The sequence below is a fragment of the Schistocerca serialis genome, chromosome 4 (genome assembly GCF_023864345.2).
Source record: "Schistocerca serialis cubense isolate TAMUIC-IGC-003099 chromosome 4, iqSchSeri2.2, whole genome shotgun sequence".
In the NCBI taxonomy this organism is placed as follows: Eukaryota; Metazoa; Arthropoda; class Insecta; order Orthoptera; family Acrididae; genus Schistocerca; species Schistocerca serialis.
In genome coordinates, this window is record NC_064641.1 from 55,116,866 (window position 1) to 55,138,525 (window position 21,660).

Here is a 21,660-nt window from a genome sequence, read left to right on the forward strand (position 1 = left end):
TTTTAACAAGGAAGCTAAAACAGCTAAGGTCTGACCCGCCACTGCCCGCACCGAAACTAGGTTTATTGCTCTCTGTATATCTAGTAAGGCCAACCAGTGCCCTTAAATAGAGCAAGGAGTCCCTCTACCAGTATTTTGTTAGACACAATTTCTTCAGGTCTGGTTGTCCCGAAGATTCTGCATCTTTTACTCTCCAATGCCACGCATTCGAAGATTAGGTGTGATGCAGTTTCTTCACCCTCATCACAGACCCTACATTCAGGGTCCTCTTCCGTTATACCCATTGTGTGTAGGTGTTTTTTTTAAATTCCCATGGCCGTTCATCAGTCCAGTCATGAGTTTCATCTCTTTCCTGTTCAACCCCACGATTACAGAGCTGCTTTTAAAACATTGCTTGGGCATCATTACCTTACCATGTTTTTGTTTATGGACCTTGGTCCATATGGTCGGCTACTTGAAGACCATTTGCGTATTCTGGAACAACAATGGAATTTTTATGGATGATAATGCCCCATGTCACTGGACCACAACTGTTCGCAATTGGTTTGAAGAACATTCTGGAAAATTCGAGCGAATTATTTGGCAACCCAAATCGACCGACATAAATCCCATAGAACATTTACGGGACATAATCGCTAGGTCAGTTCGTGTATAATATCCTGCACAGACAACACTTTCGCAATGATGGACGGCTACAGAGGTTCAATATTTTTGCAGTTGACTTCCAACGGCTTGTTGAGTCCACGTCATGTTGAGTTGCTGCACTACGCCGAGCAAAAGGAGGTGTGACACAATATTAGGAGACATCGCACGACTTTTGTCACCTCGACATATAGGGATGACGCAAAACTTTTCTTGGTGAGTGTATATTTCGAGAGTTTAACACACTCACCGCACTAAGACAAACCGCGATTGATAAAATTATGACAGACTCTCTTACTTTCAATGAAAGTGCCCACAATGTACCCACAACTTGCAAGTTGACACCTCTGTGGCACAGCTGAAGAGTGAAATGAAATCGGTGTACTTTTCTCGCACCACCCACCGTTATCGTCTAGAATCCTGTACAAAAACTGGTGATATCGAAGCCGGATGTACGTAAGGGGATGTGGAGGACGATGGCGTAGGAGGGGAGTGTGTGCTGAGAGGCGGCTGATGCGCGCAGAGGGACACTTTGCAGGGGGGAGAGGGCCCGCCAACCCGCCGACTGGCGCTATTGATCCGGCCGGGGGGGCCGCGCAGAGACGCCCTGCGCTCATTGCCGCTGCCGCGTTATCCGGACGCACGCACGCGTTTCCCTTATCCCCATCACCCGTCACTCGTCATAACAGCGTCCTGCAATCAAGTTTTCTTAAAAGAAAATCCGTAATGATCTAATTTCGGTCAGCAACAAGTATCTCATAAGCTTGACTGTTTCTAGGTGAAATTTCAAACAGGCCAGAGAGTTGACTGCAGTAGCCGTCACAACTATGAATAACACATAGGTATTTACTGGTACACATGGGACAGCATGCGCTACGTAATACGAGGGGCATTCAATAAGTAACGCAAACTTCTTTTTCTTGGCACTTTCGGCTGAAAAGATGCAGCATTTGTTATCGGACAACGTGGAATCCTCCCGCTTCAGTCCCTATAGTTTCACGAAGTACCGACTATACGTAGGCTTCGAAATGGGGACTTTTACGAAGGTGCGTTTCAAGTAGAGAGCTGTCATTCGAGTTTCTTTTGGCAGGAAGAGCTTGGATGGCGTGTACAGGTACAGCTGCCCATGCAGCTTCAACACGATACCACAGTTCATCAAGAGTAGTGAATGGCGTATTGTGATGAGCCAGTTGCTCGGTCACCACTGACCAGACCTTTTCAATTGATGAGAGATCTGGAGAATGTGCTGGCCAGGGCAGCAGTCGAACATATTCTGTATCCAGAAAGGTCCGTACAGGACCTGCAACATGCGGTCGTGCATTATCCTGCTGAAATGAAGGGTTTCGCAGGGATCGAATGAAGGGTAGAGCCACGGGGCGTAACACATCCGAAATGTTACGTCCACTGTTCAAAGAGCCGTCAATGCGAACAAGAGGTGGCCGAGACGTGTAACCAATGGCACCCCATACCATCACGCCGGGTGATACGCCAGTATGGCGATGACGAATACACGCTTCCAGTGTGCGTTCACCGCGATGTCGGCAAACACGGATGTGACCATCGTGATACTGTACACAGAACCTGGATTCATTCGAAAAAATTACGTTTTCCCAATCGTGCACCCAGATTCGTCGTTGAGTAGACCATCGGAGGGTAACCGCAGCCGTGGTCTCCGAGCTGATAGTCTATCCTGCTGCAAACGTCGTCGAACTGTTCGTGCAGGTGTCGCCACCGGCGTCAACCTTGTGTGAATGCTCTGAAAAGCTGATCATTTGCATATCACAGCATCTTCTCCCTGTCAGTTAAATTTCGCGTCTGTAGCACGTCATCTCCGTGGTGTAGCAATTTTAATGTCCAATAGTGTATAGCACTGCAGATTTTCATACCCTATAGGCGGTTGCAAAATGTCTACGGAGACCGTTGGGCGAGGCGTCTGCCATCGTCGCAGCAACGACGCGCAGACCTGTCCGATCTCCAGCGTGCTGGCCGGCCGCACACAGCTGTGACTCCTGCAATGTTGGAACGTGCGGACACTCTCACTCGAGGTGATCGACGGATCACAAACATCTCGCTGCACATCTCTGTTTGTAGCGCTCACACACACGTCCATCACTTGGGCTACTCAAAGGTGTGTGTACTCGCCACCCAACAGAACACTGTAAAGATCTGTCCTGAATTTCTTGTGCATCACGAGGATGCTAGTGATAATTTTTTGTCGAACACCGTCACAGGCGATGAAACGTGGGTTCATTATATTGACCCAGAAACAAAGCGGGAATCCGAAGAGTGGCGCCACACTACCTGTTCTCCGAAGAAAAAGTTCAAAGCCATACCATCAGCCGGTAAAGACATGACGACGGTCTTCTTGGACTCTGAAAGGGTTAATCTGTTTGATGTCCTCCCTCAAGGTGCAACGAATCAACTCTGAAGTGTGTTGTGCTACCCTCAGGTAACTGAAGAAACGACTTCATCGCGTTCAACCCAACAACAAATGGTCTAAATGGCTCTGAGCACTATGGGATTTAACATCTGAGGTCATCAGTCCCCAATAACTTAGAACTACTTAAACCTAACTAAGCTAAGGACATCGCACACATCAATGCCCGACGCAGGACACGAACCTGCGACCGCAGCGGTCGCGCGGTTCCAGATTGAAGCGCCTAGAATCGCTCGGCTACAACGGCCGGCCATTGCAATAACAATGCAAACGAACTTCTCCCTCCATCTCCATGGCAACTCAAGGCCTCACAGAAGTCAATGCACCTGAGAGGAGTTCACAAACCTTCCTCATCCGCCATGCGGCCCGGATCTCGCACCTTCAGACTTCCATCTCCTTGGCCCAATGCAACAAGACGTTGGCTTTGACCTCAACCAGTGGAGTGATACCATGCGGGTATATAGGCCTTCCATCGCATTAAACGGAGATGATGTTGAAAAATAGGGTTTTGTAGCCAAAAGAGCGAGGAACATAATGGTGCATTCGAATCTTGAATTAAACCAAGCTGCTTTAAAAAAATGCATTACTTATTGAACCCCCTCGTATGTTCGATTTGCTGCGCGTTAAAACGGGACTTTTCCATGGCTCATAGCTCAGGTTCCATTGGTGATAGAAAGGTAGGGTTAATTGTTGTGCTAGTGACCATTTGTATACCCACCATTAAGTATCGTCTTAGGATAACTATTACACAGGACAGAGTCACAGTTTGAACATTGTGCATTTACTCTAGCTTAGGCAAATGGAGGAAATCGGTTGGTTCCTTTTGCCTTACATGTGGTCCATTGGGCACCTTAACGGACTTATGGAGGCACAATTTACAAGGTCAGCACGAATTCTTGCCCTTATTATAATAATTTATTACAGAATAACCGTTTGACATAATAAGTTACATTTGATGTCGTTACATAGGTTAGTGTTGCTAGTTTTTTTAAGACCGCTTACGTTAGCGAACCTCCCCTGATAGCTCGGAGAATGTCGAGGCGGTATTCCAGTTCCCGCAGGTGTGTTGTAACATGTGTTCTGTCACAGTACCCACAGCAGCTTGTATCCTAGGCTTCAGTTCGTCGACGTCAGCAACTGGTGTGACGGAGACTCTGTCCTTGATATAGCCTCAGAAAAAAAAGTCAAGGGGCGTAATGTCTGGAGAGAGGGGTGGCTAGGGTGTTGGACCGTTCCTTCCAATCCACCGATCCGGACATTACTCCCCTCTCCAGACATTACGCCCCTTGACTTTTTTTTCTGGGGCTATATGAAGGACAGAGTCTTCGTCACACCAGTTGCTGACAAAGACGAACTGAAGGCTAGGATACAAGCTGCTGTGGGTACTGTGACAGAACACATGTTACGAAACACCTGGCGGGAACTGGAATACCGTCTCGACATTCTCCGAGCTACCAAGGGAACACATGTTGAGGTTTACTAACGTGAGTGGTCTTAAAAAACTAGTAACACTAAACTATGTAACTGCACCAAATGTAAATTATTATGTCAAACGGTTATTATGTAATAAATTGTTATAAACAGGGCAAGACTTTGTGCTCACCCTGTAGTTAATGGGCACTTCCTGAGAAAACCCTAAAACCATTCCTGAGAAAACCCGAAAACCGATGTTCTTGGGTATCAAAAACGAGTCCAGGGTTTCAAACGGTTCAAATGGTTCTGAGCACTATGGGACTTAACTTCTGAGGTCATCAGTCCCCTAGAACTTGGAACTACTTAAACCTAACTAACCTAAGAACATGCCCGAGACAGGATTCGAACCTGCGACCGTAGCGGTCGCGCGGTTCCAGACTGTAGCGCCCAGAACCGCTCGGCCACCCCGGCCGGCCAGGGTTTCCAAGCGGGTGTCCACAGCAAACGGCTGAAATTTTTACGATGTATTTCTAAGACCCTGATCTCGAACAACCTTGAAAACTTTTCTTGGTATCTGTAACTGTTTCCGAGATGCGGATTTTCGAAGTACTTGTACACGTAAAACGCCCACGTAAAATTCGGTATGAGGCGAAAACACTTTCGTCTTTGTATCAGCCTACTCAGCATTTACTCCCAGCTGTCAGTTCGCTGGTTACTGACACAGGCAGCTTTACTTCTGGTATCGCCAGTGAAGAACTTTAACAAATTAGTGATTAGTGCAATGCAGCATGAACCCACATTCTAACGAAATTTTCTCTCCTCTTTGTGAAGACGCACTATCAAGTATTTCAAAACTTCCAAATTTGATTTTTATGAGTTGTTAGTTACAATAATGGTTATTTAATAACTTAGTGGGGAGGAACTAATTTTAATAAAAAAATGGTTCAAATGGCTCTGAGCACTATGGGACTTAACATCTATGGTCATCAGTCCCCTAGAACTTAGAACTACTTAAACCGAACTAACCTAAGGACAGCACACAACACCCAGCCATCACGAGGCAGAGAAAATCCCTGACCCCGCCGGGAATCGAACCCGGGAACCCGGGCGTCGGAAGCGAGAACGCTACCGCACGACCACGAGATGCGGGCGGAACTAATTTTAATAGACAGCGACAAAATGACAAGAACGAACACACAGTGTTTAACTGCACTTCATCTTGTTTGTAAGAACGCTTGATTCTAATCGTTTGTTTCACGAACATAAACAACCAAGAGCCAGTCTTTAGTTGCTGAAACAATACCGATGAGTTATCAATGTGAGCTACATTCTGCGCTTCCGCCGCTCAGCTAAACACCCTGGAGGTGTTCCTACGTCGGGTTGGACATCGTTAACAGGGCAATGACCAGGCAGACGGTAGTAACGCTGGGCTCTTGATGTCGCCCACCGCCACGATTGTCAGGATACTGTAGAAACATCGCACTCATCGCAAACTTGCGCCCACGTGTTGTTCGTGGAACGGCACTCCACTGTAACTAGCCTTGCTCTGCAATTCGTGGGCACCAGCAGCTGTTACCTGAGCACTCCTTTCCAGCAAACACGTATGAAATTGTTTACAAACATGTGGTGATTCATTTTCTTTCCACCAAAGACTCCAGAGATCATTTAGAAAACGAACATTTATGCTCTAGCTGTGGATGATGGCAGCGCAAACAAACTTGTTACTGAAGAGATCACACAGGATTTTATGTTTATATGAGATGTTCAGCGATACAGGATGTGTACACAACGCTCTGACGTCCGCTTTTTGCTGGAAAATCTTCGAAATGAAGAGTAAAGCAGACAACTAACTATTATCAGGTAAAGAAGTTGGTTACATATGCACCCTCCTGAAAGGATGTAAAGGTCGAAACGCGCAGCGGGAGAAGATAAGTGTCTGACACATGATAATTTTTTTTTAATTGTATTTTATGAAATTGTTTGCGTCGTTATTAACACATACGCTGACCTAGTGATCATCACGTTTAACAGTAAATAGTACTTCAATTTATTTGTACAACTTGTAAGTTGTTTATGTACTAAGGAAATTTTATTTCCGGTCGCTAGTTCCGATCTCTAAGCACTCAGTTTACAAACCTCTACCAGCTGTATAATTTTGAGCCTAAGCGTTTGGGACCCTCTGCAGAAGCACACTTCATAAGATCCCCTCTCTCGTAGGAGCCATTTTTCTTCTTTTCGTTTTTCCTCGGCTCTTCTGAGTGCACTAATAATTTCTTTGCGTCGCTCCACCTAAACAGTGAAACAAAACTGAAAATTGTTGCGTGGAGGAGGCCAGTGCGTCAGCGACGACGCCGCCTTCCTCGACAGCATGTGCGGAGGAAAATTAAGCAAAATGGAGAGGAGAAAACGTTTCCGCAAGCGGAAAAACTTGCTGGGGTCCTCTGCTTACCGTACTCAAAATTAAATTTTCCGCGCGTTGCTCCTTATGAAACTTTAAATTAAAAAACTTTTCCACACTGGCGAGAAATTTAGGGCGCTTCCGTTGTCGCCCTGTTTTATTTATGACTCTCACATAACTGCACCATCTCGTCAGGCACTGCCCAACTCCATCCTGCACGCTTTAGGAGGCAGACAGGACTCAAAGGAGATGAGAACTTGAAAAAAGAGGGCATGACGGCCAAGAAGTTGCAATAAGGCTTTATTTGTTGACAGCTAGCTTGTAGTCGATGCAAATCTAGTCAGACCGCGTTGCCAGGGCTAGACATTGTTGTCTTATCCGCGTTGACAATGACTCGCATTAGCAAGCCGGTATCACTTGTTTTTCATCGACCAGAAAATGATATCGAAACCAGCCGTGCATAAATAAAGCCATGCTGTAGAGTATACCTTCAAAGAAGAGTCAACAAACTTTTTTCTTATATATAAATATATAAAAAAAATCGGTTTGCATAGTGGAGGTGCAGATTTAATGATAATGCTATCTCAAGAAGTATATATACTGGCCGAATACATTGCAGGAACGTGTCCGAGTAATATCTCCAAATCTGTCGACGATTCGACGTGTAAACAAACTGTCACTCTTGAAAGAGGAGGGAAGGTACTGATCGCCTTGAAAGTAAGTAGCTTCTAACCAAATAACGCGTCTACGCAATATCTACCCAGACATGTGACTTGATTCGTGATTTCCAGTACGAGGGGTCACAATAGTTATTTGACAAGAAATTGCATAGTGACTCAGAAGTTATGTCAAGTTGTATCATGCGTTCCCTTGGGGCATATGATAAGACTGTTTGCTGCTCTTGCATACAAATGATTTAGGAGACAATCTGAGTAGCTTAGATTGTTTGCATCATTTACTGTCTTGTGAAGTCAACAAAAGATCAAATCGAATTACAAAGTGATATAGAATGATCGAAAAGCATTAACTGACCCTGAACAAGTAAAAGTGTAGTCATGGATTTAGCTAGGGCCCAGGTTCGAGAAGTCTAATTAACGTGTATTATATCAATTGGCTGTAAGACAACAGCATTTGAACACATCATTTGTAATTATTTTAATGTACTGGACATCAGTTAAACTTCATAAACTTGAGGGCGCAATAAGTCCATCACTACACAATCGACGCCCCAAGTTGGTTTCTATCTATACTAGACACCTGTTAAGGTTCACTGCTATGAAATCTGATTAATTATGATTGCCTTTATTTTGTGACATCATTTGGACTTCCCAGTGTGGAGACGTAATACAAATCCATCACTACAATTGTGAGAAGCTCCACATGGGTATTCAGAGAATTCTGCTCAATTAATGTTATATACTGAATTATAAAAATTTAGAGGTTGCCGATGTAATTAAATACGTAGGAATTACAGTCATAAACTACTTAAATTGGAACGAATATGTAGACAACATCGAAGTATTGTCAGAACAGTTAAAAGATGCAACAGATCCAACAAGATCGAAGGAGGAGGTGTTGTTTTGTTATCGCGAATAGGGGATATGACAAGTGAATTGGAGTGGCAATCACTGAGAAAAGAGTTTTTCCATTGCGATGAAATCATTTCACGAAATTGCGATCATCATATCAAAAGATTTTGTTGCCTTTCGCTTACCCTGGGAAAAATGGCCATCGCAATAAAATAAAGAGAAATAGGAGCTCGCACCGAAAAATTTAGTTGTTCTACGGTATGTTGATGATATTCACTTAAGGACCGTCTGACAGCAACTGAATAAAACACAATTTTAGTGCCATACTCGTTTCGCCTTTATTTTCTGCAAGGCATCATCAGTGGCCTGTAATATGTACATATGTTAGCTATTTTATTTACATTTTTGTCACTGTGCCTATAGGTTATAAACAGTTCTGGTGGTTGGTATTTCCTATTAAGTAGTAATGTTTTGAACTGTACTTACAGGTTGCGTAGACAGTTTCTTACATATTACGGTCCTGTTGCATTTTTGGTCTTGTTCTTCTTCCTATGAGCGCCAATTAGCTGTTTTTTCCGCATTCCACAGCACTATGCACTGAACGCTTGTTTTAATGCAATGTTTTGGTTTCTGTTGCCGACTGTCAAATGTTTTTGCCAAAGATCGAATATTACTGCCAAACTTATGAGTGTAACTATCGAAGTATCTGTGGTCTGTTCGTGTATGCATTTGTGTGTGCGCTTGTGTATGTGTGTGTGTGTGTGTGTGTGTGTGTGTGTGTGTGTGTATGAGTGTTTTTTGGTGTCATATTAATTTAATTTAATTTAATTGTATTTAATTATTTATTTTTGTTTATGTCCTGTGTATGTGTGTGTGTGTGTTTTGGTGTGATATAAGTATATTTTCTTTTTGTGCTGTGTATGTGTGTCTGTCTGTATTTTGGTGTTATTCATTTTTTTTTTTTTTTTTTTTGGAGGGGGGGCTGTGTGTGTGTGTGTGTGTGTGTGTGTGTGTGTGTGTGTGTGTGTGTGTGTATTTTGGTGTTATATACTTTTTTTATGTTATCATTTCCTTTATTAGGTGTAGTAAGGAGCCTGTGCTGATGTGTGTTTGTTCATTTATCACATGTTTGTTTTCTGCTATGGCTTTCTGGATGTGGAAGTTTTCTTGCATTTGTATAAGATGTTTGTCATGGTTGCTTATTCTCATTATTTTCATTTCTTGTTCCATGTTTGTAGGATGATGGTTGTAGTGTTTTAAATGCTCTGCAAATGTGGAATGGTTTGTTTCATACTTCCAACATCTGATATGTTCTTTGTATCTTGTTTCAAAATCCCTGCATGTCATGCCTATGTATACTGCATCACAACTTTGACATTCAAGTTTATTAGTTTTTTAGTTTTTAGTTTTAGTTTTTTAGTTGTTCCTTTTTGCCAATCCACATGTTGTTCGAGAGTAGACGAGTAGAGGCACATTTACTAATTTATTTACTCAACATTAAAACCTACTACTTAGTGCATTACAATAGGCTGTATTTTATACCCGCAACTGAACTGTGGAACTGGAAAACGTTCTCAGTTCCACATCTCACTTTTTTGTGTAAGGAGAATCAGAAAACAATGTACACCTTTGAGTAGCCCAACTGGTGGATGTGCGTGCGAGCACTACCAGCAGTGACGTCCAGGTGTCACGTGTTTTGTGGTCCGTCGATCACCTCGAATGAGTGTGTCCGCACGTTCCAACATTGCAGGACAGGTTTGCGCGACCTTGTTGCGATGCTGACAGACGCCTCGCCAACGACTCATCGTGGTTTTGTTCACTGCCGGGTCTCCATAGACATTCTGCACTGAATATCTGCGATGCTCCCGCCAAAAGAAACAATGACCTCCGTTATAGATACTGTTTTGAAAGCTACGTATATTGCCACCACCAGTTGGAACTTCATGAAACTATAGGGGCTGAAGCGGGGATGTTCCACGATGTCCCGAACAACAAATTACGCTTTTTTCCAACCGAAATTGACCAAGAAAAAAAGAGTTGGATTTCTTATTGAACGCCCCTCGTATCTCTTTATGTGCATAACTTATTCACATCAAAAAAGGTGAGAAGGTACTCTGGTACCACAGAATTATGCTGCCAATCTCGTCACTGCAAAAAGTAATACAAATTCCGAAGTAAACTATTTCTTACGAACTGCCTGAATGCCATACCAGGAAACTAACTGGTTCTGTCAATAATAAAGTTTCTGTTTCAAGTGCCATTAATAATTAGGCACTTTTTTATTTGTGATAATACGAGTACAAAAATGCAGCAGATATATTATAAGTAGTAGAACTGTAGTCAATAAAAAACATTCCTCATTTCATTTTACGTACTTTTTTTCTAGAGAATAAAAAAATTTAATTCACGAAAAAAAGCTCTCAGTAACGGTTTCAGTTTCTTACCCGATTTCACTCTTGGGATCAGACACTACAAATTTATTGAAAATTCCCTGTTCCGTTGATGAAGAAATGGCAATATTGTCAACACGTTTTTCTGTTTTACAACTGATCAATGTGGCTGGTCTTTTAGACGAAGTATCGCGGTTTCCCCCGTCGGAGGTTCGAGTCCTACCTTGGGCATGCGTGTGTGTGTTGTCCTTTGGGTAAGTTAGTTAAAATTAGATTAAGTAGTGTGTCAGCTTAGGAACCGATGACCTCAGCAGTTTGGTCCCATACAACTTACCACAAATTTCCAATTTAGACGAAGTCGGACATAGCACACATCTACCACGATCTTTCCTCTTCTGGATCCATTGACGTTTTTTGATTCTTCTGTTTGAGAGTAATAATTATTAATATCTACCAGAGATGAGTGAGTATGAGACACTTTTATAAACCTGCGAAAACGTTTCGGCAGCGCCTTCAAAATCAAAGAAGTTAGTTGTATGTATTGGAACGACATTTAGAAATCCTGACGGAATCACTGCTTGGCACAAACACCATGCTCCAGGTTTGAAACATTTTCTCCATGATTTGACACTTGGAACAAGTATAGGAAAGTACAACGGAGGACCGAGGACACAACAGTTGTTGATGAAAATGGCCTTTAGAGCGTTTCCATTTCCGCTCTTCAGTTACATTTCTACATTCACTTTATATAAAATAATAAAGACTTTATAATAATGACTTTAAGGTTAAAATACAACAAAAATAACTATCGCTGTTACCACATCACCAACGCTGTCAATACTACTACTACTACTACTACTACTACTACTACTACATCTTCATATGCCTACTTCCATCATCATTTTATCTCCGCTATTATTATAATGTACAGGGCGACCAGAAAGTCCGTTAACATTTGAAAATGCACTAATTCGTGGGTTAATGTACGCGCACTAATTTGTGAAACAATGTATGTATGTAGAGAGGTAAAAATTGGCACACGTGCCTGAAATGGCGTGGGATTTTACTGAAACCAAAAACGAGTGCAAAATCTGGCCAACAGAGATGGAGCTGGACAGCAACACGTCAGTGACGCCGCATGAGAATCATGTATGAAATTAGCTGTAGTGAGAGGCGAAGTGAGCTCATCCCTAGCGGGGTTGATAAAAAATTGCTGGAAGGTATGACTTTTATGCGGTATGGGGGCTCCACCCCATATTGCTACAGGTTTGAAAGATTTCTTGGGCACTTCGTTTGGTGAGGATCGCGTGCTGGGCCACCACTTCCGTCATGTTTGGCCTCCCACGTCCGCAGACCTCAATCCGTGTGATTGTTGTTTGTGGGGTTACCTGAAGTCGCAACGTACTGCGATCGTCCGATCTCATTAGGGATGCTAAAAGACTATATCCGATGGCAATTTCTCACCATACGCTTTTGTATCATACGAAGCGCCCTTGTTAATCATTTTGTGCATTTTTTTTTGTTTCAATAAAACCCCGTATCATTTCAAGCATATGTATCAGTTTTTAACTCTCTACTTGAATTATTCTGCGAAGTATTCAAATTTCATATGATAACGGACTTTTGGGTCACCCTGTATAACCACAGAAAACTAATTATCTATTTAACAGTATCTGCATGGATACAGTTTGAAAGTTGTGACTCGTTCCATCCTCCAAGCATTAAGCGCCAATTGCAGAGTGAACAGGCAGGTATAGATGCATCGAAATATCGGCTGATTGAACGACTCTTTCCTTTCTTATTCCCGTAGGCTAGTTGAACAAAATCTACTCTTCGCCACACGCTACATGACGGTTAGCAGGCTATTAGTGCGAATGAAGGGCTAGTTAGATAAGTTCTATAGACCTGGGGAGTATGACCTGCGTGACAAACAGACTGTAACAACGTTATTGAAGTATTCAGTTATTTTATCATGATGCCACAAAATAACGAATATTCTGTTATACTGTATAACGGGCAATCAAGAAGTTCACGTTTCAGGGCGTTGCTGCAGCAAATACACAACGTAGAGCAACTCCGATGCCGGTACATAAGCAGCAACATGTAGACAAGGGATTAGTGTGGCATCCGCATCTTCCCTACGTGCAAGCAGTAAATCGGAGACGTGAACTGTTGTTTTTGTTGTTGTTGTCATGTTTAGTCCAGAGACTGCTTTGCTGCAGCTCTCCATGCTACTCTATCCTGTGCAAGCTTCTTCATCTCTGCAACCTACATCCTTCTGAATCTGCTTAGTGTATTCATCTCTTGGTCTCCCTCTACGATTTTTACCCTCCACGGTGCCCTCAAATATTGAATTGGTGATCCCTTGATGCCTCAGAATGTGTCCTACAAACCGACCCTTCTTTTAGTCAGCTTGTGCTCCAAATTCCTCTCCTCCCCAATACTACTCAGTACCTCCTCGTTAGTTACGTGAACTACCCATCTAATCTTCAGCATTCTTCTATAACACCACATTTCGAAAGCTTCTATTCTCTTCTTGTCTAAACTATTCATCGTCCACGTTTCACATCCATACATGGCCACACTCCATACAAATACTTTCAGAAACGACTTCCTGACACTTAAATCTATACTCGATGTTAACAAATTTGTGTTCAGAAACGCTTTCTTTGCCACTGCCAGTCTACATTTCATGTCCCCTCTACTTCGACCATCATCAGTCATTTTGCTCCCCAATTAGCAAAACACCTTTACTACTTTAAGTGTCTCATTTCCTAACCTAATTCCTTCAGCATCACCTGACTTAATTCGACTACATTCCATTATCTACGTTTTGCTGTTGTTGATGTTCATCTTATATCCTCCGTTCAAGATACCGTCCATTCGGTTCAACTGCTCTTCCAGGCCCCTTACTGTCCCTGAGAGAATTACAGTGTCATTGGCAAAAGTTTTTATTTCTTCTCCTGGATTTTAATTCCTACTCCAAAATTTTTCTATGAACTATCGGACTATGGCAACGTTAGTAACAAATGCGTCCAAATAGGACCAATCTGCTGTTAACTTTTTCTTGGCCACCGAAGGACGTACACTATTAAGACAGTCATCGGAAAATGAAGGATGTGTGCCGGACAGCATGTGTGTCGAAAACCACCATTGTGGAGTGGTGCGCCAAGTTCCGTGGCGGTTGCCGTTCGAAAATTGGAAATTTGTGGTAAGTTCAAAAATGGTTCAAACGGCTCTGAGCACTATGGGACTCAACTTCTGAGGTCATCAGTCCACTAGAACTTAGAACTACTTAAACCTAACTAACCTAAGGACATCACACACATCCATGCCCGAGGCAGGATTCGAACCTGCGACCGTAGCGGTCGCGCGGTTCCAGACTGTAGCGCCTAGAACCGCTCAGCCACACAGGCCGGCTGTGGTAAGTTCCTATGGGACCAAACTGCTGAGGTCATTGGTCCTTAGGCTTACACACTACTTAATCTACCGTAAACTAACTTACGCAAAGGATATCACACACACCCATGCCGAGGGAGGACTCAAACCTCCGACGGGGGGAGCCGCGCGAACCGTGAGAAGGCGCCCAAGACCACACGGCTACCCTGCGTGGCTCCTGGTTCGACACAAGATGCCATTCGCTCTGGGAGGACAAAGTCATCCACCACGCCATTTTAAGTGGGAGACACTTGGGCACACGCCTCTAGTCCTAATGTCTCCCCATGCAATTATCACACCTTCAGTCCCTTAAAAAAAGCCTTGACTGGTCCACCCACCAGTAGTCCTAATGTCTCCCCATGCAATTATCACACCTTCAGTCCCTTAAAAAAAGCCTTGACCGGTCCACCCGCCTGTAGTCCTAATGTCTCCCCATGCAATTATCACACCTTCACTCCCTTAAAAAAGCCTTGACCGGTCCACCCGCCTGTAGTCCTAATGCCTCCCCATGCAATTATCACACCTTCAGTCCCTTAAAAAAGCCTTGACTGGTCCACCCACCAGCAGTCCTAATGCCTCCCCATGCAATTATCACACCTTCAGTCCCTTAAAAAAAGCCTTGACTGGTCCACCCACCAGTAGTCCTAATGTCTCCCCATGCAATTATCACACCTTCAGTCCCTTAAAAAAAGCCTTGACCGGTCCACCCGCCTGTAGTCCTAATGTCTCCCCATGCAATTATCACACCTTCACTCCCTTAAATAAGCCTTGACCGGTCCACCCGCCTGTAGTCCTAATGCCTCCCCATGCAATTATCACACCTTCAGTCCCTTAAAAAAGCCTTGACTGGTCCACCCACCAGTAGTCCTAATGTCTCCCCATGCAATTATCACACCTTCAGTCCCTTAAAAAAGCCTTGACTGGTCCACCCACCAGCAGTCCTAATGTCTCCCCATGCAATTATCACACCTTCAGTCCCTTAAAAAAGCCTTGACCGGTCCACCCGCCTGTAGTCCTAATGTCTCCCCATGCAATTATCACACCTTCAGTCCCTTAAAAAAGCCTTGACTGGTCCACCCACCAGCAGTCCTAATGTCTCCCCATGCAATTATCACACCTTCAGTCCCTTAAAAAAGCCTTGACCGGTCCACCCGCCTGTAGTCCTAATGTCTCCCCATGCAATTATCACACCTTCAGTCCGTTAAAAAAGCCTTGACCGGTCCACCCGCCTGTAGTCCTAATGTCTCCCCATGCAATTATCACACCTTCACTCCCTTAAAAAAGCCTTGACCGGTCCACCCGCCTGTAGTCCTAATGTCTCCCCATGCAATTATCACACCTTCAGTCCCTTAAAAAAAGCCTTGACCAGCCCATCCGCCTGTAGTCCTAATGTCTCCCCATGCAATTATCACACCTTCAGTCCCTTAAAAAAAGCCTTGACCCGTCCACCCGCCTGTAGTCCTAACGTCTCCCCATGCAATTATCACACCTTCACTCCCTTAAAAAAGCCTTGACCGGTCCACCCGCCTGTAGTCCTAATGTCTCCCCATGCAAATATCACACCTTCACTCCCTTAAAAAAAGCCTTGACCGGTCCACCCGCCTGTAGTCCTAATGTCTCCCCATGCAATTATCACACCTTCACTCCCTTAAAAAAGCCTTGACCGGTCCACCCGCCTGTAGTCCTAATGTCTCCCCATGCAATTATCACACCTTCAGTCCCTTAAAAAAGCCTTGACCAGTCCACCCGCCTGTAGTCCTAATGTCTCCCCATGCAATTATCACACCTTCAGTCCCTTAAAAAAGCCTTGACCGGTCCACCGGCCTGTAGTCCTAATGTCTCCCCATGCAATTATCACACCTTCACTCCCTTAAAAAAGCCTTGACCGGTCCACCCGCCTGTAGTCCTAATGTCTCCCCATGCAATTATCACACCTTCACTCCCTTAAAAAAGCCTTGACCGGTCCACCCGCCTGTAGTCCTAACGTCTCCCCATGCAATTATCAGACCTTCAGTCCCTTAAAAAAAGCCTTGACCGGTCCACCCGCCTGTAGTCCTAACGTCTCCCCATGCAATCATCACACCTTCAGTCCCTTAAAAAAGCCTTGACCGGTCCACCCGCCTGTAGTCCTAATGTCTCCCCATGCAATTATCACACCTTCACTCCCTTAAAAAAGCCTTGACCGGTCCACCCGCCTGTAGTCCTAATGTCTCCCCATGCAATTATCACACCTTCAGTCCCTTAAAAAAAGCCTTGACCAGCCCATCCGCCTGTAGTCCTAATGTCTCCCCATGCAATTATCACACCTTCAGTCCCTTAAAAAAGCCTTGACCGGTCCACCCGCCTGTAGTCCTAATGTCTCCCCATGCAATTATCACACCTTCAGTCCCTTAAAAAAAGCCTTGACCAGCCCATCCGCCTGTAGTCCTAATGTCTCCCCATGCAATCATCACACCTTCAGTCCCTTAAAAAAAGCCTTGACCAGCCCATCCGCCTGTAGTCCTAATGTCTCCCCATGCAATCATCACACCTTCAGTCCCTTAAAAAAGCCTTGACCGGTCCACCCACCTGTGGTCCTAATGTCTCCCCATGCAATTATCACACCTTCAGTCCCTTAAAAAAGCCTTGACCGGTCCACCCGCCTGTAGTCCTAATGTCTCCCCATGCAATTATCACACCTTCAGTCCCTTAAAAAAAGCCTTGACCAGCCCATCCGCCTGTAGTCCTAATGTCTCCCCATGCAATTATCACACCTTCAGTCCCTTAAAAAAGCCTTGACCGGTCCACCCGCCTGTAGTCCTAATGTCTCCCCATGCAATTATCACACCTTCAGTCCCTTAAAAAAGCCTTGACCGGTCCACCCGCCTGTAGTCCTAATGTCTCCCCATGCAATTATCACACCTTCACTCCCTTAAAAAAGCCTTGACCGGTCCACCCGCCTGTAGTCCTAATGTCTCCCCATGCAATTATCACACCTTCACTCCCTTAAAAAAGCCTTGACCGGTCCACCCGCCTGTAGTCCTAATGTCTCCCCATGCAATTATCACACCTTCACTCCCTTAAAAAAGCCTTGACCGGTCCACCCGCCTGTAGTCCTAATGTCTCCCCATGCAATTATCACACCTTCAGTCCCTTAAAAAAGCCTTGACCGGTCCACCCGCCTGTAGTCCTAATGTCTCCCCATGCAATTATCACACCTTCAGTCCCTTAAAAAAGCCTTGACCAGTCCACCCGCCTGTAGTCCTAATGTCTCCCCATGCAATTATCACACCTTCAGTCCCTTAAAAAAGCCTTGACCGGTCCACCGGCCTGTAGTCCTAATGTCTCCCCATGCAATTATCACACCTTCACTCCCTTAAAAAAGCCTTGACCGGTCCACCCGCCTGTAGTCCTAATGTCTCCCCATGCAATTATCACACCTTCACTCCCTTAAAAAAGCCTTGACCGGTCCACCCGCCTGTAGTCCTAATGTCTCCCCATGCAATTATCACACCTTCAGTCCCTTAAAAAAAGCCTTGACCAGCCCATCCGCCTGTAGTCCTAATGTCTCCCCATGCAATTATCACACCTTCAGTCCCTTAAAAAAAGCCTTGACCGGTCCACCCGCCTGTAGTCCTAATGTCTCCCCATGCAATTATCACACCTTCACTCCCTTAAAAAAGCCTTGACCGGTCCACCCGCCTGTAGTCCTAATGTCTCCCCATGCAATTATCACACCTTCAGTCCCTTAAAAAAAGCCTTGACCAGCCCATCCGCCTGTAGTCCTAATGTCTCCCCATGCAATTATCACACCTTCAGTCCCTTAAAAAAGCCTTGACCGGTCCACCCGCCTGTAGTCCTAATGTCTCCCCATGCAATTATCACACCTTCAGTCCCTTAAAAAAAGCCTTGACCAGCCCATCCGCCTGTAGCCCTAATGTCTCCCCATGCAATTATCACACCTTCAGTCCCTTAAAAAAGCCTTGACCGGTCCACCCGCCTGTAGTCCTAATGTCTCCCCATGCAATTATCACACCTTCAGTCCCTTAAAAAAAGCCTTGACCAGCCCATCCGCCTGTAGTCCTAATGTCTCCCCATGCAATCATCACACCTTCAGTCCCTTAAAAAAAGCCTTGACCAGCCCATCCGCCTGTAGTCCTAATGTCTCCCCATGCAATCATCACACCTTCAGTCCCTTAAAAAAGCCTTGACCGGTCCACCCACCTGTGGTCCTAATGTCTCCCCATGCAATTATCACACCTTCAGTCCCTTAAAAAAGCCTTGACCGGTCCACCCGCCTGTAGTCCTAATGTCTCCCCATGCAATTATCACACCTTCAGTCCCTTAAAAAAAGCCTTGACCAGCCCATCCGCCTGTAGTCCTAATGTCTCCCCATGCAATTATCACACCTTCAGTCCCTTAAAAAAGCCTTGACCGGTCCACCCGCCTGTAGTCCTAATGTCTCCCCATGCAATTATCACACCTTCACTCCCTTAAAAAAGCCTTGACCGGTCCACCCGCCTGTAGTCCTAATGTCTCCCCATGCAATTATCACACCTTCACTCCCTTAAAAAAGGCTTGACCGGTCCACCCGCCTGTAGTCCTAATGTCTCCCCATGCAATTATCACACCTTCAGTCCCTTAAAAAAGCCTTGACCGGTCCACCCGCCTGTAGTCCTAATGTCTCCCCATGCAATTATCACACCTTCAGTCCCTTAAAAAAGCCTTGACCAGTCCACCCGCCTGTAGTCCTAATGTCTCCCCATGCAATTATCACACCTTCAGTCCCTTAAAAAAGCCTTGACCGGTCCACCGGCCTGTAGTCCTAATGTCTCCCCATGCAATTATCACACCTTCACTCCCTTAAAAAAGCCTTGACCGGTCCACCCGCCTGTAGTCCTAATGTCTCCCCATGCAATTATCACACCTTCACTCCCTTAAAAAAGCCTTGACCGGTCCACCCGCCTGTAGTCCTAATGTCTCCCCATGCAATTATCACACCTTCACTCCCTTAAAAAAGCCTTGACCGGTCCACCCGCCTGTAGTCCTAATGTCTCCCCATGCAATTATCACACCTTCAGTCCCTTAAAAAAGCCTTGACCGGTCCACCCGCCTGTAGTCCTAATGTCTCCCCATGCAATTATCACACCTTCAGTCCCTTAAAAAAGCCTTGACCAGTCCACCCGCCTGTAGTCCTAATGTCTCCCCATGCAATTATCACACCTTCAGTCCCTTAAAAAAGCCTTGACCGGTCCACCGGCCTGTAGTCCTAATGTCTCCCCATGCAATTATCACACCTTCACTCCCTTAAAAAAGCCTTGACCGGTCCACCCGCCTGTAGTCCTAATGTCTCCCCATGCAATTATCACACCTTCACTCCCTTAAAAAAGCCTTGACCGGTCCACCCGCCTGTAGTCCTAATGTCTCCCCATGCAATTATCACACCTTCAGTCCCTTAAAAAAAGCCTTGACCAGCCCATCCGCCTGTAGTCCTAATGTCTCCCCATGCAATTATCACACCTTCAGTCCCTTAAAAAAAGCCTTGACCGGTCCACCCGCCTGTAGTCCTAACGTCTCCCCATGCAATCATCACACCTTCAGTCCCTTAAAAAAGCCTTGACTGGTCCACCCGCCTGTAGTCCTAATGTCTCCCCATGCAATTATCACACCTTCACTCCCTTAAAAAAGCCTTGACCGGTCCACCCGCCTGTAGTCCTAATGTCTCCCCATGCAATTATCACACCTTCAGTCCCTTAAAAAAAGCCTTGACCAGCCCATCCGCCTGTAGTCCTAATGTCTCCCCATGCAATTATCACACCTTCAGTCCCTTAAAAAAGCCTTGACCGATCCACCCGCCTGTAGTCCTAATGTCTCCCCATGCAATTATCACACCTTCAGTCCCTTAAAAAAAGCCTTGACCAGCCCATCCGCCTGTAGTCCTAATGTCTCCCCATGCAATTATCACACCTTCAGTCCCTTAAAAAAGCCTTGACCGGTCCACCCGCCTGTAGTCCTAATGTCTCCCCATGCAATTATCACACCTTCAGTCCCTTAAAAAAAGCCTTGACCAGCCCATCCGCCTGTAGTCCTAATGTCTCCCCATGCAATTATCACACCTTCACTCCCTTAAAAAAGCCTTGACCGGTCCACCCGCCTGTAGTCCTAATGTCTCCCCATGCAATTATCACACCTTCAGTCCCTTAAAAAAAGCCTTGACCAGCCCATCCGCCTGTAGTCCTAATGTCTCCCCATGCAATTATCACACCTTCAGTCCCTTAAAAAAGCCTTGACCGGTCCACCCGCCTGTAGTCCTAATGTCTCCCCATGCAATTATCACACCTTCAGTCCCTTAAAAAAAGCCTTGACCAGCCCATCCGCCTGTAGTCCTAATGTCTCCCCATGCAATTATCACACCTTCAGTCCCTTAAAAAAGCCTTGACCGGTCCACCCGCCTGTAGTCCTAATGTCTCCCCATGCAATTATCACACCTTCAGTCCCTTAAAAAAAGCCTTGACCAGCCCATCCGCCTGTAGTCCTAATGTCTCCCCATGCAATTATCACACCTTCAGTCCCTTAAAAAAGCCTTGACCGGTCCACCCGCCTGTAGTCCTAATGTCTCCCCATGCAATTATCACACCTTCAGTCCCTTAAAAAAAGCCTTGACCAGCCCATCCGCCTGTAGTCCTAATGTCTCCCCATGCAATTATCACACCTTCAGTCCCTTAAAAAAAGCCTTGACCAGTCCACCCGCCTGTAGTCCTAATGTCTCCCCATGCAATTATCACACCTTCAGTCCCTTAAAAAAGCCTTGACCGGTCCACCGGCCTGTAGTCCTAATGTCTCCCCATGCAATTATCACACCTTCACTCCCTTAAAAAAGCCTTGACAGGTCCACCCGCCTGTAGTCCTAATGTCTCCCCATGCAATTATCACACCTTCAGTCCCTTAAAAAAGCCTTGACCGGTCCACCCGCCTGTAGTCCTAATGTCTCCCCATGCAATTATCACACCTTCAGTCCCTTAAAAAAAGCCTTGACCAGCCCATCCGCCTGTAGTCCTAATGTCTCCCCATGCAATTATCACACCTTCAGTCCCTTAAAAAAAGCCTTGACCGGTCCACCCGCCTGTAGTCCTAACGTCTCCCCATGCAATCATCACACCTTCAGTCCCTTAAAAAGCCTTGACCGGTCCACCCGCCTGTAGTCCTAATGTCTCCCCATGCAATTACCACACCTTCACTCCCTTAAAAAAGCCTTGACCGGTCCACCTGCCTGTAGTCCTAATGTCTCCCCATGCAATTATCACACCTTCAGTCCCTTAAAAAAAGCCTTGACCAGCCCATCCGCCTGTAGTCCTAATGTCTCCCCATGCAATTATCACACCTTCAGTCCCTTAAAAAAGCCTTGACCGGTCCACCCGCCTGTAGTCCTAATGT

General features: G+C 45.3%; 1 protein-coding gene and 1 long non-coding RNA gene across 2 annotated transcripts in view; both read right to left on the bottom strand.

The window, feature by feature from the left end:
* LOC126474227 (uncharacterized) overlaps window positions 1-21,660 on the bottom strand; it is a 919,981-nt gene that overhangs the window by 723,652 nt on the left and 174,669 nt on the right. The gene's annotated exons all lie outside the window — the stretch shown is intronic.
* LOC126474081 (uncharacterized) lies at window positions 14,401-17,895 on the bottom strand. Its single transcript, XR_007586573.1, has 3 exons — window positions 17,816-17,895; window positions 14,920-14,994; window positions 14,401-14,696 (listed from the first exon to the last, which is right to left on the bottom strand). It is a non-coding gene; the product is annotated as an uncharacterized LOC126474081 (long non-coding RNA).